Source organism: Xenopus laevis, chromosome 1L (assembly GCF_017654675.1).
Source record: "Xenopus laevis strain J_2021 chromosome 1L, Xenopus_laevis_v10.1, whole genome shotgun sequence".
NCBI classification, from domain to species: domain Eukaryota; kingdom Metazoa; phylum Chordata; class Amphibia; order Anura; family Pipidae; genus Xenopus; species Xenopus laevis.
In genome coordinates this window covers 67,327,920-67,343,630 of record NC_054371.1, presented here as the reverse complement: position 1 = coordinate 67,343,630, position 15,711 = coordinate 67,327,920, and positions in this window count along the sequence as shown.

Below are 15,711 nucleotides of genomic sequence, written 5' to 3'. Positions count from 1 at the left end.
AGCCTCTTGCTGGAGCAGCAACTTTTTTTCTATCACCCCCTCTACTTGGTAATAAGACTTCCTCTAACACATGCCATCCTAATCTGGCACTGCTATGTTTGTTTTCAAAAAAGTGTTGGCCCACTGGTGTGTGTGTCTTTGTTTCATTCGGATTATTGTTGGTTATTGACCTTTTATGCTCATTTATTCTCATTCTGACTTTCCTGGATGTTTGGCCCACATACATTTTGCCACATGGGCATTTGAGGCCATACACTACATAATCAGTGTTACATGTGGCTTACTGTTTAATCTGTATTTTATTACCTCTTAATGGATGGGTTACATGTTCACCTTTTATAATCGAATTACAGCATCCACAATTGAGGCAAGGGAAAGTACCAACCTTTGGTGTGCCAAAAAATCTTGTCTTTTTCTGCTTTTGTGTTAAATCTGACCTCACTAATCTATCCGCTACCTCTTTTATAGGAGAAGATAGGGAATTCCTTACAGTATTTACCCAGAGTGGGGTCCTTCTCCATTATGGGCCAATGGTGTCAGATTAATTTTTGTATTATTTTAATGTTAGAACCATAGGTAGATACAAAGGGAAGCTTTTATTTTTTGTTTTTAGATGTCTTACATAATAGAGATTAATTTTTGATTTGTAATACTTCATCCCTTGCTTTAACCAAATTAGCTTTATCATAACCCCTGGCTGCAAACTTCTCAATTAGCCCATTAGCACTGTTCATTTATTTCATTTCACCTGAGGCAATCCTCCGTAATCTCAGGAATTGTCCCTTGGGTATGCCCTTTATAGTACTGGGTGTATGATAACTATCTCTGTGTAGCATATTGTTACGTTCGGCAGGTTTGCTGTATAGATCTGTGGTGAGTAGGGATGGGCGAATTTGACCTGTTTCATTTCATGGGGTATCGATGTGTAGAGAGATTGAACATCAATACTACAGAGTATTCAATCCTCTCCCACATATGTGAGTTCCTGTAATTTACATAGGAAGTCTGTAGTATCTTTCAGGCATTTAGGTTTTTCTTTAACTATTTCCTGAAGATATGCGTCTACGTATTGAGACAAAGGTTGTAGTACAGACCCCATACTCGATACAATAGTTCTCCCAGCTGGATTACGAACTTTTGGTAACAGGCACAGGACTGGTGTACGCGGGTGCAGAGTTATTAAGAAATCTCTATTATTTTTTAGTAATTATGCCAGATTCAAAAGCACCCAAAATCAAATCATCTACCTGTTTCTTTATCTGCCAGGTGGGGTCACATTGTAACTTATCATAGCTGTCATAAAGCTCCAGCTTTATGACAACAATGTCACCCCATTTTTCAGCCTTTTTGATAATAATAGCAGCATTATTTTCCAATTCCTTTAATGCTTCTCTATTTTTTCTGGTGACATTATTATGTATTTTCCTCACATTATCATTCCACATACCCCCAACCTCATGCCAAACAACACCTTTAAACAGATTTAGTGCATCATTGGTTATATCGGTCACACAGTCACTTTTGGGTTTAAATTTACATCCAGGATTTGTATTAGCAGCAATACTCTTATCAATGGATTTATCAAAGTGTAATTGTAACTTCAATCCCCGAATGAACTTGAAAAAGTCAATTTCCCATTCAAAAAAGTCAGTTTTATTTGTGAGAATGAAGCGTAATCCCTTGTTAATGAGTTCCTTCTCATCCTTTTTTGAAAAAAACATGTTTTCCCATGACAGTATCCCTTTAATTTCATTACAAACTGGCTGTCCACCAGGCTTAATTACCTTCTGTTGTAGTCCAGGTCTTATTAGGTAATACTGCCTCTGTGTAGGTTTCCTTTGCGACCTCCTTTGGATGCCGTGCTCTGCACCGAATTTTGTAACAATGTATGCCAATGTGTCTAGCCACATGGAGAAATGGACACACTTGTTTGTTTGTATCTAGTTCATTTTAAATGGGTTTTTGTACACTTGTATATGAGCACCTGAGGAAGGATCACCCAGAACCGAAACATGTTGTGCATTTTCTAAATCAAGTAACATTTTAACTACGGAAACTGGTTCTACAGAGTGCTATCTACTATTTGTGAATATTTGGGAGGCCTGGCGGTGCCTTACTCTGAAGTTGAACCCACTGAACAACTCAGGATCAATTCATCCACAAAGAGTACAAACAGGGTCAGTAATCAAGCAGAGGTCATATACAGTAGATCAATAAGAATTACCAAGGAAGTTCACACAGTTAGGTTTATAACCGAGCACTGAGGCAATTCTTAAGCATCTTTTTAAATGAGGTTTTGGTGCCAAACGAACTAGTGCGCATTGACCCTGGCCTGACGATGTGCATACTGATGTGATGTGTACTGACGTCTGTTCTGGAACGCATATTGATACACAAATAGGTGTGGGCATGGCTTCATGAAAGTGCATGCGCCCTGGTGCCCGTGCAGCCACTCGTTGCCCCCCCATTGGCCAGGACCACGGAGGAAAGTCTTACACTGATGATACTTAATTGTTCAAACTGATTACTTTCATGCAGAATGCTGCCACTTTGCAGAGCAATTTGACTAAATTGAAAAACTGGGCAGCAAACTGGAAAACGAGGTTCAATGTTGAGTGCAAGGTGCAAAATTATGCACCTTTGGTGTTAAATCCTAAACGGTAATGTATTGGGATTAATTGAGAAGGATCTGGGGATTAGAGTAGATTGTCTAATTCCAGACAATGTCATTCTTTGGCTACTACAGCCACATACTGCCTTGCATAAAATATAACATAAACTCATGGCATAAGGCATGGCATAAAAACATAATTGTGCCCCTTTATATGTCTCTCGTAAGGTCTCACCTTAAGTAAGTAGTTCTGTTTTGGACTCCAGTCTTCATTTTACATATGCATTTCTGGGCTCCAGTCCTTAAGAAAGATTTTCTTGAGCTGGAGAAAGTTCAGAGACATTTAGTGGGTAGTATAGACAAATAGCAGAGGGATCTTTTTTCCCTATAGATGCTGTTTAATTGAATATTGTTGTTTACTAATCTAAATAGCAAATAGCTAAACATAAGCACACGTTCCTTTTTTTTTATGCTGAAATTAAAAACTAACATTATACACCTGTCGGCAACCAAAGTATAAATATGGATAACCTAATGTTAGAGTTGTCTTTACATATTTAAAAAAATAAATAAAAGCAGTTTAAAGATGCTTTGTAGTAAAATGGCACATAAAACAACTGTTTCCATACTTGCCAATTTGATTTCTGATATAGAACCATTAGACATGACTTACAGTACAGTATTATCCACTTCACCCTGTTGAGACATCATGCATCTCTTGACTATATAATAAGCCATACAATATCTGTGGTTTGACAATATATGTGGCTCTAAAAATAAACATAGACATAGACGTCTATTTTGTGAACATTATGTTTACTTATATTGTAGGTTAATTAAAAATTGTGGCATCAGCATGGATTTTGTTTCTGTTATAAAACCCAATTGGTATGGTGCCTAGATTGATTGACACTGCTTAGCCTCTCATTTAATATTTTATATATTTACATTCTTGGGCATCTCAGGGTCCTCTGGTAGCTACACAAGAACCTGTACTTCTGTAGATAGTAAATAGCCAAGATAAAAGAAAAATCCTCCCCTTTTTAATAGATTAAAAAAATATATATTATAGTATTTTTATACAAATATACCTGATTTTACAGACCGAAAGGAGACCATGATACTCTGACAAAACATGTCCCAAGATTCACAATGTAATTCAACACCTCCCTTACCTTGTTCAGTGCTAGATTCTGGGAGTTGAAGTCTGCTTTACAAATTGGGTGGTGTATAGATTTTTTAGAAAGTAGAAAGATTTCACGTCCCAGAATCCATCATATTCCAATGGAGAGGATGCATTGCACTGTGAGCTTAAAATGGGTGAGAACTCATCCCTGTGAAATACATTTATGCTTCCTTTCTGTGTAATCATATACGTTTTGTGTAAGAAAATACATTTATACATTTTGGCTGTTCAGGTAGTGTTTACTGAGTTCATGTGAAAGAGGGGGTATATTTTCTCTTTAATGGTTTCAGTTCTTGTTTTAAATTATGTTCTAAATTTTGTCTGGAAAGAATAGAGTGTTCTAGTCTTTATTTTTTAAAGCATTATCTTAAATATTTAGAGATATTCTAAGGTCTTTTCTTAACTGATTTCAGGGTGTAAAATGTAAAGTAAGACACACTAAATTAGAATTAGTTTGTTAAAAATAGCCTTATTATATTTATGACTAATGAAACTGGACAAATTTGTTTCCTATTAGCCATAATGAGTACTTGTCTTTCCTTTGGGAATTTAGAGTGAGGATATGAAAGAAAAAATCAGCTATTACTCAAGCAAAACACTTGCCATGAGCTTTTTCAGATGATAATATCAAAAGACAGAAATGAAATGAAAGTTATATTTTAATCCCCTTCAAGGCAAATAAACAACCATAATATAAATGTATAGTTAATTCATTGAATTCATAAGAAACTAACCTCGGGTTGGCTTTTCATCTTGTTAGAATTCACCTGAACCCTGCTATCTAGTCTAGATATATAAATATATATGTACATATTAAATACAGCCATACCTAAGAAGTCACAATCTAATATTAATGCAAATCATTAATATGAAGTGATTTATTTGATTAACATATTATGCTAATAAAGTCCTGAGTTTGTGTGGATTTTTTTTGTTTTTTATTTTATTCTGTCTTTTATGCTAATACTACTCAAACATTTTTTTTATTCATGCAGATCCAGGCTACAGTTGATGCCATGTAAAATTACAGGCTTTTGCTTAACTGATGTCTGCAGGCACTTAATATAGCCCATACTTACATGGTATACTATCGGCAAGGTTAGTAAATAATGTGTCTACAATTAAAATATAAAATATTGTCACTAGTTTTTTTAACTGATGTAGTTTTCCTTTCTGAAAAAAAGAAGGCATAAAAACCATTTTTAATGTGTGGCTACAAATATATAACCCATCATAATCAGTCTATAATAAGCTAAATAGCATGTCATTTAAGATTGTTGAAACTCATTTGGGGAAATTTAGTAAAGGGATTTCAAGTGCAATGTAAAAAATCATTGAAAGATGTAATAAACTCTAACATTTTTTTCTCCTTTTATAGACAACAAACAGTGTAAGTGATTTGGGGGGTTGTCCCCCTTAATGTGCCTAAAGTTATGATGATTTCCACTGGAGAAACTTTCCTAGATTCTTGTGTTCTTTCACTATATCTTTCACTAGATTGTTTCTTTCTCACATTTATTGCTTCACAATTTTTTATCTCAAGCTACACAACATTCATATAGACTTCTGTTGAGATTGAGAACTCTCTAATTTATCCCAGTGATAAAATTCTTTCATAAAAAAATGCTGGTGTGACCCTTTGGAAATAATAATTGAGTTGTTTAGGTGATTAAATATGAGGAAATTTAAAATTATCAAAAAAAGTTCAGATTTCAACCTTTAATAAACTGTCCCTTACATGTGACATAGGAAATGGTTTGTAAATTTTGTAGAATGTCAGTGGGAAGCAATGCATGAATATTTCACTTTGGTGCCCTACAATGTCTGTATATTTCACTGCCCTAGAAATTAAATGCACAATTCTTCTACCATTGTGCCTTACTCAGAAAAAAATTACACTGAACCCAACCTTTTGGTTTAGAACTAAATAAGAGAGGCCCTTTGGCCAAAATTGCTATTTCTCTCCATCAGCAATTTTAAAGGACCATGTATTCAGCTCTGAAAATCAAATTTTTTGAATTTCATCCATGTTCCAAAACAGGCTCACATCAATCTATTTGAAAGGTTGCATAACTGAAACAGTAAAGAAAGACATACCTTTATATCTAAATCACAATTTATAAACCATATGTATACTGTATACGAATCAAATTTGCTTATCCTACTGGACATTTTTTAGCCATTGAAACATTGAGAGGTTTTTGGATTTTCAGATCTTTTAATAACTTTCAAGGCATATGTGGTTTTAAAGAAATTCTAATTTTGATAAATTGGGCCTCTAAGGGTGCAAGTGGTGCTAAGTACAGGACCTAACTGAGGTAGGGATAGGTAGGGTGATGCTTACTTGCCATTCCCTACAGCAACTCGAAAAATTCAAGTTTTTTGTGTGTTTGTATATGTGTCTGTGTGTGTCTTTGTGTGTCTTTGTGTGTGTCTGTGTATGTATATGTGTGTGTGTGTGTCTGTGTGTTTGTGTAAGTCTATGTATGTGTGTGTTTATGTATGTGTCTGTCTATATGTGTCTGTGTGTGTGTGCCAGTGTGTGGGTCTGTGTATGTGCGTGTTTATGTATGTGTCTGTGTGTGTCTTTATGTGTCTGTGAATGTATATGTGTCAGTGTGTTGGTCTGTATATGTGTCTGTGTCTGTATATGTGTCTGTCTGTGTGTCTGTATGTGTTGTGTGTATGAATATGTATGCGTATGTTTGTGTGTGTGTGTATGTATGTCTGTGTGTCAGTATGTGTGTGTCTGTGTAAGTGTTTATGTGTCTGTGTGTGGGTCTGTATATGTGTCTGTATGTCTATCAGGGCAGAATTAGATGTCGTTATGTTATTACTACGGCTCTGAAACCCATATTGATGACTGTTAGGTTATCCAAGTGATACACTAAGGCTATTGCCACATGAGGCTGTATCTTGGAATGCAGAAAAATGCAAGCTGAAAATCAGCCCCTACACTGGAATCAGCTTTTCCCTTGCCTGCACCCAGAATGCAGTAGACTTCAGTTTTCATTTCAGATCTGAAATTCACAGCATACCTGCATCCAGCTGACATAGTGGTTTCAGGTGCAGGGAAATAAATAGGCTGATTTCAGCATAGGGGCTGATTCTGCACCTATATATTTCTGCAGGCCAAGATATAGCCCTGTGTGGCAGAATGGACCTTTTCCCTGTAATGATTGATGAACAAAAAAAAGGTCTCCTTCATGTTAATCCCAAGCAATTATTTTATGCATGGGGGCAGGGGATTGCTCACCATACTGGATGCTGACACTCCATGAAGAATAGAAAGGCTGCTTCAGGGAAGGTTTCTTTTTTTAACCTATTGTATAAATATATAATTTGAGAATGATATGCTATATACAAGTTAGGCACATAGGATGTTGGGCTCATTTTCTTCCTCCAAAATTGCAGCATTAATGAGCAATGAATTATAGACCATTGCAACGTTAACAGACACCAGTAGAATGATATTATATAAATATTATTAATATATTGTTGTGTTACTATCTCTTTAATAGTGCACCTCTGATCAATTACTTGATGTTCTACAGCTGTGTTTGTGTGGTTTTTGCCAAACTACATGGGGGGAGTGGGGGCAGGACAGGATTTGGGTCCCTGTGCTTGCTTTATTACCTGGCACTGTGTGTTCAGTAAAGAAAAAAAAATGTCTGCCAGGAAAAGAAGGAGGGAACAGAGACAAATGAAAAAACAATGGCTAGTGGCTAGGGGCTATTGATCAGCTTTTCTACAATGCTTCTTTGCAGATAGAGAACAGCTGATTTCCGCAGAACTGCAGTACAAGCCATAGTTCTGAAGTTAGAAGCTATTTAGAAGGAGGATTGAGGGCAGACAGTTGTTGGGAGGATGCTTTCAGTATAGTGGATAGCAGGACATTGCTACTGGATTTGTGACATCACAGCAAGGTGTTGCCATCAGACTCAGCCATTGCTTGAACTGCCTCTCAGAGAAAGGCTCCCAACAATATGTAATATAATTTCTTTTATTTTAAAAACTAAGCACTTTTGTTAATCAAATATATTTTCAAATATTATTTCCATCATATCTGTACATCCATCTGTACAATTTGGTTTTCAAAATAGCTCCCTTTTAAGTAAATTAATGACAATTAGGGATGTAGCGAACGTCGGAAAAAAAGTTCGCGAACATATTCGCGAACTTGCGCAAAAATGCGAGCGGTTCGCGAACGGTTCGCGAACCCCATAGACTTCAATGGGAAGGCGAACTTTAACATCTAGAAAAGACATTTCTGGCCAGAAAAATGATTTTAAAGTTGTTTAAAGGGTGCAACGACCTGGACAGTGGCATGCCAGAGGGGGATCAAGGGCAAAAATGTATCTGAAAAATCTGCCTGTGTGTGCTTGGAAGAGATAGTGTAGGGGGAGAGCTGTTAGTGATTTCAGGGACAGATGATAGTAAGCTTGCTGGCTAGTAATCTGCTTGATACTGCTCTGTATTGGAGGGACAGAAGTCTGCAGGGATTTGAGGGACATTTTAGCTTAGGTAGCTTTGCTGGCTAGTAATCTACTGTTCTCTTTAAACAACTGCCATACGTTGACCTTGTAGGCATTGTTTGCCCAGTTTTTTTGGACGCAGCCACTGAAGCACAGTTGCCAGAAAAAATATGCCATATAAATGCTGAAAATAGTAATTTTTCGCCATACGTTGACCTTGTAGACATTGTTTGCCCAGTTTTTTTGGACGCAGCCACTGAAGCACAGTTGCCAGAAAAATTATGCCATATAAATGCTGAAAATATAAATTTTTTTGGTTGCAGCCACTGAAGCACAGAGGCCAGAAAAATTATGCCATATAAATGCAGAAAATATGCATTTTTTTGGTCGCAGCCACTGAAGCACAGTTGCCAGAAAAAATATGCCATATAAATGCTGAAAATAGTCATTTTTTGCCATATACGTTGAGTCAACGTATGGCAAAAAATTACTATTTTCAGCATTTATATGGCATATTTTTCTGGCCTCTGTGCTTCAGTGGCTGCGGCCAAAAAAACTGGGCAAACAATGCCTACAAGGCCAACGTATACACTACTACAGCGGTGGATACGGATTACGTAAAATATATGAATGCTGCTTGAAAAAAGTGACTCCGGTGTTTTTTCTGGAGACGGTAATATTATGGATATTTAGACAGAATGGGAACAAGGTCACACAGCTCGATGGCGGGTTGAAGAAAACAGTGTGCAAATAATGCCTACAAGGCCAACGTATACACTACTACAGCGGTGGATACGGATTACGTAAAATATATGAATGCTGCTTGAAAAAAGTGACTCCGGTGTTTTTTCTGGAGACGGTAATATTATGGATATTTAGACAGAATGGGAACAAGGTCACACAGCTCGATGGCGGGTTGAAGAAAACAGTGTGCAAATAATGCCTACAAGGCCAACGTATACACTACTACAGCGGTGGATACGGATTACGTAAAATATATGAATGCTGCTTGAAAAAAGTGACTCCGGTGTTTTTTCTGGAGACGGTAATATTATGGATATTTAGACAGAATGGGAACAAGGTCACACAGCTCGATGGCGGGTTGAAGAAAACAGTGTGCAAATAATGCCTACAAGGCCAACGTATACACTACTACAGCGGTGGATACGGATTACGTAAAATATATTATGGCTGCTTGAAAAAAGTGACTCCGGTGTTTTTTCTGGAGACGGTAATATTATGGATATTTAGACAGAATGTGAACAAGGTCACACAGCTCGATGGCGGGTTGAAGAAAACAGTGTGCAAATAATGCCTACAGGGCAAATAATGCCTAAAAGGTCAACTTATACACTACTACAGCGGTAGTAAAATAAAAAAAGTAAAATAAAAAAAAAATGAATATTAAAAAAAAAAATTAAAGTTGGTGCTGCTGAACTACTAGGAGCAGCAGATTAGCACACCAGTCCCACTCCCCAACACTGCTAGACTAATAGCACTGGGCTCTTATAGTAGTAGTAGTAGTAGTAGTAGTAGTAAAACAACAAAAAAATAATAAATAAAAGCAGTCCTTACAAGGACTACTGTTATTGCAGCAGTCAGCAGATGAGATCAGAAGCAGGACAGCTGCCCACTGCAGCTACATACAGAGCACTGCAGTAGAAGGTAGATTACTAGCCAGCAAAGCTACCTAAGCTTAAATGTCCCTCAAACCCCTGCAGACTTCTGTCCCTCCAATAACAGAGCAGTATCAAAACGATTACTAGCCAGCAAACTTTCAACTGTCCCTGAAATCACTAACAGGCAGCAGCTCTCTCCCTACACTATCTCTTCAGCACACACAGGCAGAGTGAAAAAACGCTGCAGGGCTTCGGTTTTTATAGGGAAGGGGAGTGGTCCAGGGGAGAGCTTCCTGATTGGCTGCCATGTACCTGCTGGTCTGGGGTGAGAGGGCAAAAAAAAGCGCCAACAATGGCGAACCCAAAATGGCGAACGTCGCGCGACGTTCGCGAACTTCCGGCGAGCGCGAACACCCGATGTTCGCGCGAACAAGTTCGCCGGCGAACAGTTCGCGACATCTCTAATGACAATTCATTGCAATTTACAGTTTTTTTTTGGTCCTTCATTTTACAAGCTCCTCTCTCAACTTAATTACTTGGCTGAGTGGAATATTAACCATACTTGTGCTGGGTATCCCTCTGAAACACATATCATGCAGTTTAAATGCACTCTTTTCAATGTACTTTCCTCCAAGACAGTGGTGTTTCCCAAACACACGCACGCGCGCGCGCGCACACACACACACACACATATATATATACACTTACAGGTATTTATAACATTATTTTTATACATCATCTTTCAAGTCCAGTGCTTTACTGAACCTTAGCTTAAAGAGCTTTCTGGTTTATGAAGCCAATATCATATTGGTTGCCAGTGACAAAACCTTTAGCAATTTCATTAGATTATTACTGGCAAGATCAGAGCTCAGGAGTTTGCAAAAGGTTAATGGAGTTTCACAACACTGAATAAAGCATGATGTAGTGACACTATGAAACGTAACTCCTAAGTTGTTTGAGAGGTTATTTGAGCAGTTAAAGTCTATAAATGGCTGTGTCCTGCAGATTCATGACACTGACACTCCAATATGCCATTAAGTCAGTCACATTCAACATCTTTTTGTAGAAAGCAGTGATAAGCACAAAAATAAAATACTTGGTTAAGAAACGATTGCGTGGCTCTGTGGAGCATTGGTGTATTTCAGAGGTTAGCTAAATGGGGCAGCAATAGACACAGTTGTGGGACCAGATTGATTATTATTTTTTTCTTATCAATGAAATGTTTTCTGGTAGGTAATACAAAAATAACATTACATTTTTTAATTCGAAAATTTCTGACCTGCCCTAAGCCCCCCCATCTTTCATGAGCATATTTTGAAGATGCTATAACAGAATTAGTGGAAAACAACAAAGTTATAAATCTAACAAACCCCCATGAAATAACTGACTGGTCAGCCTATGCTACTGGGTGGGATCACTATGACCTCTGTATTATAATTTTGTGTTTTTTTATCATATACTAAAGCTATAACTAAATTATTTTCATATTGTTCTTAGTTCCCAATAACCTGGCATGACCAGATTTCTAATGGTACAGACACCCAAATTCAAGGCCAAATTAACTTTAGAGTTAGAGAAGTGTGGTTGCTGCTGTCATTTCTGCTGAGCTTAAACGTTTAGGTGATTGTACTGTCAAAAATATGAAAAAAATTGTAACCAAGGTAATTGACTCAATAGTTTTTAATCATGTCCTTTTATTTTATTCGTATTCCGCAATGATAAGTGTACAATCATTCTTCTTGGATGTAGTTATCAAGTCAATGTGAGGATTCAGCGCGCATGAGCGCGCGCCCCAAGATGGGCGCTGACGCAGACGCATGTGCGTCATCTTACGTCACGTGCTGAAATGGACGCGGGTGTCAAAAATGTCCGCTAACGTAAAAGTGCGAGGCGTGATGATGCAAGACGCAGGTGTCATTACCTTTGCCACCAAAATGCCTCTTTAAAAGGACGCTCAGGGGAAGGCACTGTGCTTTTTGATAAAAAACCTGCTCCTGTACCTTTTGGAACCCTGACTATTTGATTCTGGTTTTGAATTCGGCTTTGTGCCAGATTAAAGAAGTCTCATCTTAAGCCTATGGGTCTCTTAAAACCATTACCACCACCTGAAGCACCGTGGAATTCCATTTCTATGGAACTTCCTCCTTCTAGTTAGTAAGTTCAATACTATTTTTGTTGTGGTAGATTGTGTTACAAAATTGGCCAATTTTATACCACTTCCTCATCTTCCTTCAGCGTCTGAGACTGCAGATGTCTTCATTAAGGAGATAGATAGTCTTCATGGTTTGCTCCGAGAAATTATTTCCGATAGAGGCACTCAATTTACATCCAAATTCTGGACTGCACTTTGTAAATCTCTTGGAATCTCTCTGATCAAATCCTCTGCATATCATCCTCAGACCAATGGGCAGACGGAGAGGACCAATCAGACATAAGAGCAGTATATTTGGTCTTTTTCGTCCTATTTACAAGATAATTGGCCTCGATTCTTCCCATGGCTGAATTTTCGTATAACAATTCCATTCATTCAGACAATTATGGAAGTTGGAAGTTCAGTTCCTTAGGTCTAAAGGGGTGACCTTTTAATTTGTTCTTTTCTATGTGAAAATGATCTAACAATATGGGGGTTATTTACTAAACTCCGAATGAAAAAATCACGAGGATGGAAAAGTTTGAATCTGAAAGTCGGCATCTCAGACCTGCCGAGGTTGCATATAAGTCAAAGGGAGAAGTCCCAATGATTTTTTGATGTGTGCTGGGTTTCATGCAATACCCCAAAGTTTTCCGCAAAGCAAATTTTCAGGAAAATTTAATAATTAATAATTGTAAAAACCCAAGCAGATTTGATCGGAGTTTGTTGTAGAAAATATTGAGATAAATTCAGACTTTCATAAATAACCCCCTATCTTTCCATGATGTCCTCTAATATACTTATAAAGGGTAAACATGTCCTCATAGTTTATCCTGCTTTTTGCACAGTTGTGGTTGTGCAAAGGTTGCTGTTGTTTGAAAAGAATAGTTCAAATAAATGATGAAGAAAGACTGTCAAAAGGTGTTTGCAAGGGGACAGTCTTTAAAGACTGTTCATGCAAAACAGTAATGTCTTGCATAGTTTTGTATCATAGGCATACATACAGTAATTACAATTCCACACATCAGTATCATGGACCAAGGACACACCGCTGCCATGCTTCATCAACAACAGAAGTCCAATTAGAAAACTCTTTTTGTAATCTATCCTTCAGCCAGTTCTCTATCCAGGTACAAATACTATGATCCAGGCCAACCTTCCTTAATGCAAGCAGTAACCTTCTGCATGGAACTCAAATACTTTGTAGATCACATCCACTGTCACCCCAATGCCTAGGTTTCTACTTGCCTCTTTATAGAAGGCAATTATAAAAAAAGGTGTAACTTTTACAGAAGCAAGTTTTCTTTCTATGTCAGTAATGCTATCCTACTCCATTTCAACATTAAAAGCTGGTAATGGATATAATTCATATTTTATTTTCTCCAACTAAACTCTTTTTTTAGCAGTAAAAACAGCAAAAAAAAAAAAAGCAAACATTTATCTTTCAAGCAATGTATTAGTTCAAAGTAAAAATTTTACACTTTAGAATAATTAGAATTCATACTCATTTCCTTCCTAATTTCCTTTAAATATGTATTTTGTTGAAAATGGACTACAATTTAACTTTGACTCTTATTCATAAGTAATATTTCAGACAGCAGCCAAACTTTTGCAGACACAAGTGTAAAAATGTTTAATTGCACCAAATCACACCACGAACTGCCACAACTGCCAACTGCATTTGTATGCTTCTTTGGGAATTGTACTTCTCCTTCTTATAGTATATATATATATATATATATATATATATATATATATATATATATATATATATATATATATATATATATATATATATATATATATATAAACAAGGGAAAGTTGTGCTCACCACTAGTTTTTAAAACCATTAGGCGGGGGTGCAATGAGGCTGTGACCACAAAATACATATAGGCAAATACAAGATTCCTCTGCACTCAACCCATTATCAATATATTTAAGACAGAGACATTTTGTGCATACTGCTACTGAAAAATGCCTTACCCTTTAAACAAAACAGGGATTGTTTGTCCATATATTGCAATATATTTAAGCTGGCCAACTACGTCAAAGTCATCCCATATCTGGCCAGTCCTATGTTCAATTTTCATTTGATTCATTAAGAATTCAATTGCTTCATTATACATTTTATAAAAGGGACGAATACGTTTTACCTGCAACTTACTAGCTGCTTTCAAAGTAAAACTCCCAAACTTGGCTGCCCTTTTATTAGACACCAGTGGGATCACCTGACTATAGTTGGAGGGGGTGGGAGCTACAACATGGAACTGGTCACTGCTCCTGTAGAACTATAACAAACAAGGGAAAGTTGTGCTCACCACTAGTTTTTAAAAACATTAGGCGGGGGTGCAATGAGGGTGTGACCACAAAATACATATAGACAAATACAAGATTCCTCTGCACTCAACCCATTATCAATATATTTAAGACAGAGACATTTTGTGCATACTGCTACTGAAAAATGCCTTACCCTTTAAACAAAACAGGGATTGTTTGTCCATATATTGCAATATATTTAAGCTGGCCAACTACGTCAAAGTCATCCCATATCTGGCCAGTCCTATGTTCAATTTTCATTTGATTCATTAAGAATTCAATTGCTTCATTATATATTTTATAAAAGGGACGAATACGTTTTACCTGCAACTTACTAGCTGCTTTCAAAGTAAAACTCCCAAACTTGGCTGCCCTTTTATTAGACACCAGTGGGATCACCTGACTATAGTTGGAGGGGGTGGGAGCTACAACATGGAGCTGGTCACTGCTCCTGTAGAACTATAACAAACAAGGGAAAGTTGTGCTCACCACTAGTTTTTAAAACCATTAGGCGGGGGTGCAATGAGGCTGTGACCACAAAATACATATAGACAAATACAAGATTCCTCTGCACTCAACCCATTATCAATATATTTAAGACAGAGACATTTTGTGCATACTGCTACTGAAAAATGCCTTACCCTTTAAACAAAACAGGGATTGTTTGTCCATATATTGCAATATATTTAAGCTGGCCAGATATTGCAATATATTTAAGACAGAGACATTTTGTGCATACTGCTACTGAAAAATGCCTTACCCTTTAAACAAAACAGGGATTGTTTGTCCATATATTGGATAAAAGGGCAGCCAAGTTTGGGAGTTTTACTTTGAAAGCAGCTAGTAAGTTGCAGGTAAAACGTGTTCGTCCCTTTTATAAAATGTATAATGAAACCATAGAATTCTTAATGAATCAAATGAAAATTGAGCATAGGACTGGCCAGATATGGGATGACTTTGACGTAGTTGGCCAGCTTAAATATATTGCAATATATGGACAAACAATCCCTGTTTTGTTTAAAGGGTAAGGCATTTTTCAGTAGCAGTATGCACAAAATGTCTCTGTCTTAAATATATTGATAATGGGTTGAGTGCAGAGGAATCTTGTATTTGTCTATATGTATTTTGTGGTCACAGCCTCATTGCACCCCCGCCTAATGGTTTTAAAAACTAGTGGTGAGCACAACTTTCCCTTGTTTGTTATAGTTCTACAGGAGCAGTGACCAGCTCCATGTTGTAGCTCCCACCCCCTCCAACTATAGTCAGGTGATCCGACTGGTGTCTAATAAAAGGGCAGCCAAGTTTGGGAGTTTTACTTTGAAAGCAGCTAGTAAGTTGCAGGTAAAACGTGTTCGTCCCTTTTATAAAATGTA